This window comes from Camelina sativa, chromosome 18, assembly GCF_000633955.1.
Source record: "Camelina sativa cultivar DH55 chromosome 18, Cs, whole genome shotgun sequence".
NCBI lineage: Eukaryota > Viridiplantae > Streptophyta > Magnoliopsida > Brassicales > Brassicaceae > Camelina > Camelina sativa.
In genome coordinates this window covers 18,774,577-18,778,917 of record NC_025702.1, presented here as the reverse complement: position 1 = coordinate 18,778,917, position 4,341 = coordinate 18,774,577, and the positions used below count along the sequence as shown (strand labels likewise).

General features: G+C 32.5%; 1 pseudogene; it reads left to right on the top strand.

Moving 5' to 3' along the window:
- The window catches only part of LOC104763653, a 3,641-nt pseudogene continuing 2,868 nt past the window's right edge, over window positions 3,569-4,341 (top strand).

Below are 4,341 nucleotides of genomic sequence, written 5' to 3'. Positions count from 1 at the left end.
AAAAAAAAAAAAAAAAAAAAAAAGGAAAAATCAAAGGCTGAAGCAGCTGAGGGATCTGTCTTGGTAAAGTGTTGTTTGGCGCGGGGAAAAGAGATAGTATATTAAAGTCACGCGCTTCTCTGCTTTTACCTGACAGCCTGGTCGACTGCCACGTGTTATTCTCCCTTTTTATTACCACATCCCATAAACAAACAAATCTCTCTCGGAGAACAACTTTTTTACTTTTCACGAATGGCCCGTGATTTTCATTTGTATCCAATAGATGTCCGGTAACATTTAATATCTGTTAATTTCTACCCAAAAAAAAAAAAAAAGGATGCAATCATTTTTGTAATTCTTCATTTTCTGAAATCTCTTACTTTGATATTATATTATGTTTGCCAAAATTATATTTTCTCAACAACATGTTTTTAAAAATAATTCAATACCGGTAAATTCCATATACATATCAAATTCATTTAAAAATAATTATCTACCTATAATTCTTTTTGGTAAAAACAAAACCGATGTAGTTAGCCGACTTTAAAAACTCTTAACTACCAAGATTGAATTTATTAATTAGAGAAAATAAATTTGATATTTATATAATATAAAATACCATTGTCCACAATTATTAGTAATCTCTTCATAAGTGATTTTAATTTATAATTGATTAATATCTAGAGTATTTTGATACAATTTATACTCATACGAAAATTATCTTACGTGATGGTATTGAGCGAATCACCATACCTTTTCTTACAATCTTCACCAATTTCAATATAAACTTCTAATGTGTTGTGTATTGCTCGTCTTTAATATCTATCATCATTATGTAAAATAACATATTTTTCAATTAAACATTCACGTAGATGTGTACTATGTATTTGAGATTGAAACCAATAATGAATTTAACAAGTTTTTTTCCATTCCAAATAACATTTTCTCCATAAAATATATTTTTAGTTTGAACCCAATATTTTCTCAACTTCATCCACAATCTTTCCACTTTTTCCAAATCTTTGATTTAGGATGACGATAAACATGTTTCCAAGACTGGAAATGATAGAAAATATGGAACCTAATAGTGTATGCTATATCAATCAAATTAATTGCATAAATACATATTAATTATATTATTCTTTGTTTAATTGTGAATTGGTCATGCATAACTGAATTGTTTTGTGGTTTGTTTGTTTGTTTGTTGTCAATAATCACATTACAAATCAAGCTCATGTGTCATTGTACTGCTTTGGGTCATATTAGGAATAACTAATGGATGTATAAATTTATGTTATTACACAAACTACGGTAAAATAGATTTGACAATACGTAAGGATCCAAAACTATTCGTAATTTGTTCATAAAAACCACACTTTGCTCTTATCTCAAATAACCTCATTTTTTCAATCATAATGAATTATAATGTGTGAGATATTCCAAAAGATATTAAATCTGTTTTGTGTATTGTATAATGGTATTAGACAAAACCCACAAAGTTTAGGTGAATCTAAAAAACTGATTTATGTTTTGTATACATATGAATTTTCGTCATTTGTATTGGAAAACAATATGCATTTTCATTATAAATTAATACATTAATAAATAACTGACATCGATAAGTGTGTCTCAAGTTAATCAGCCATTTCATGATCATGGTTGTTTCTAGTTCCTTCACTTTCGTCAATTTCCACAAATTTTAGCCTTATCTTTCATCACATAAATCTCGTCATTTCCAAAAAATGTGCACAATTTAGACTCGTTATGTTTTCAAACTCTAATAGGGAAAACAGAGCCGGTGTACTACCAAACAAGCGCCATATCTCGTAATTATTTTTGCAAGCCAGTTGCTTCACAAGCAGGTTTTCAACAATCTTCGACGACTATTTGAAATTATTTATCCACAAACCGCACAATTATCCCCAAAGGCGAATTACAAATGTGGTTCCAAATATTTGTTTCAACAGCATTTTTCACCTCTTGGAGAAATTTAATCTTGCTATGGTAGTTGATGCTTTTAACAAAGATTGGCTCACCACCAAGTGAATATAACCGCAAGGGAAAAAATTTCAAATCCAGATTAGTTTTAGATGACATCCTGCAAACCATAAAAACTATGATACGATAAGCCTAAAAGGAACAGTATCTTGATCTTAAGCATAAGAAGGAAAAAAACACAAAAACTCACTTTTTCTTTTCGACTGTATGTGACCATTGCTTTTGTCAAATCTTCCGTATCAGTCTCTTTTGATACTGTTTCTGGTTCTTCGACCATCATTTCTGTCGTATCTCTCGTATCGACCTCTTTTGATATTGTTTATGGTTTTGTGACCATCATTTCTGTCATACCTCCCGTATCAGTTTCTCTTGATATTGTTTCTAGTTGCATCAAAGTTTGTTGACGATACACTTGTTTCCAAGACCGGAAATTATACAAAATATGGAACCTAGTAGTGTATGCTATCGCAATCAAATTAATTGCACAAATACGTATCAATTATGTTATTCTTTGTTTAATCGTGAATTGGTCATGTATAACTGAATTGTTTTGTGGTTTGCTTGTTTGTTGCCAATAATCACACTACAAATCAAGCTCATGTGTCATTGTACTGATTTGGTCATATTAGAAATAACTAATGGATGTATAAACTTATGTTATTACACACAAATTAAGGAAAAATGGATTTGACAATACGTAAGATCAAATACTAAGGGCCAAAATTATTTGTAATTTGTTCATAAACACAACATTTTGCTCATCTCAAACAGCCTCATTTTTTTTCCCATTCATAATGAAGTATAATGTGTGAAATATTCCAAAAGATATTAAATTAGTTTTACATATTGTATAATGGTTTTAGACAAAATCCACTAAAGTTAGATGAATATAAGAAACCGATTTATGTTTTGTATGCATATGCATTTTCGTTATTTGTATTGGAAAATAATATGCATTTTCATTATAAATTAAAACATTAATAAATAACTGAGATACAGATAATCTGTTTTTATCATTTATATCCGGTGACAATATTGATTCTGTCATAATCCCACCTTCTATCAAACTATAATTAAGTAGACTTTTTAAGTGAAAACAAACAAAGTCTGTTAGGAAAAAACTATACTGTAAAGATTTCTATATATATATATATATATATTAATCAACAAGTAAAGATTTCCATATAGTTCGGCAAAAAACTGAAGAATAAAAAAGTGGAGAAATTGAGATTGAGTAACAAATACTACTACAGTATTGATTATTGAAGTTGTGAATGATTACAAGAATTGCAGTTGAGTCGAGTGAATGGTTAGGTGGGTTATAAACATGGTAAAATGAGTTAGATCATAATAAATCATCTAGAACAATAATTAACCATAATTTATGGTCCAACAATTCAAAGCGTTAATGGAAAAAAAAAACGATCTGTCGTTTCCACATTCCAGAACACAACGATACCTCGTCGTTTTGGGATTCCTTTCTTCCAACAATACGAATAAAAGAACGACCTGCCGTTTTCATATTTCTTTTAAGCATAGCAGTATACGTCGTCGTTTTCTAGGATTTTTTTACACTGAAACTCTCAAACATTTCACTGAACCCTTCCTTTCACTTGCCTCTAGTTTTTTTCCCCGGTCACCGGCGACGGCGAAACTCCGTTATTACAAGTTAAAGTCATGCCTTTGAAGTTCCCTCTCCGAATACGATTCTTCACTCATCCTCTTCCGGGTACCCATCTCTCTTATAATCCCTCAAGCTCCGTCCCTTTGCTCTTCCGGATATTCTCATCTAGATTGAATTACTTCGAATTCGGTTCTCGCATCAACTTCTCAACCCGTCCGAACAGAGACCAACCCGAATTTGAACGGCGAAGTCGAGATGGAGGCTCGTCAAAGAGCTTGATCGAAGACGAAGAAGAGCTCAGCAAATGGGTTAGCGATCGTCGCGCGGACTTGTCGAGAGTTACGATCACGATTCGGGTCCAAACGTGGAGGATCGTAGCAGAGGGAGAAACCAAGACAGAAGGGGAATTCGCAACCAAGTTGATTCCTTTAGAGATGATAATAAGCGGTATGGTGGAAGTGGATTGAATGGTCGGATTCAGGGGAAGAGTAGTGAAGCGTCTTTTCGTAAGAGGAACGAGACAAGTTTTAGGAGAGATAGAGGTAGAGAAGATTACAAGAGTTTAGGGAAGCGGGATGATCGTCTTCTTGAAGACGAAAGCAGTGATGAGGATGTGAAGAGTTTAGCAATGGGAGGTATTGGGGATTTGCTTAGTGAAGAAGATGAGGAAGAGGACGAAGATTATGAATTTCTTAAGAAGAAAGCTGTTTCTGCTTTTGGGTTTGATAAGGAGAATGCTG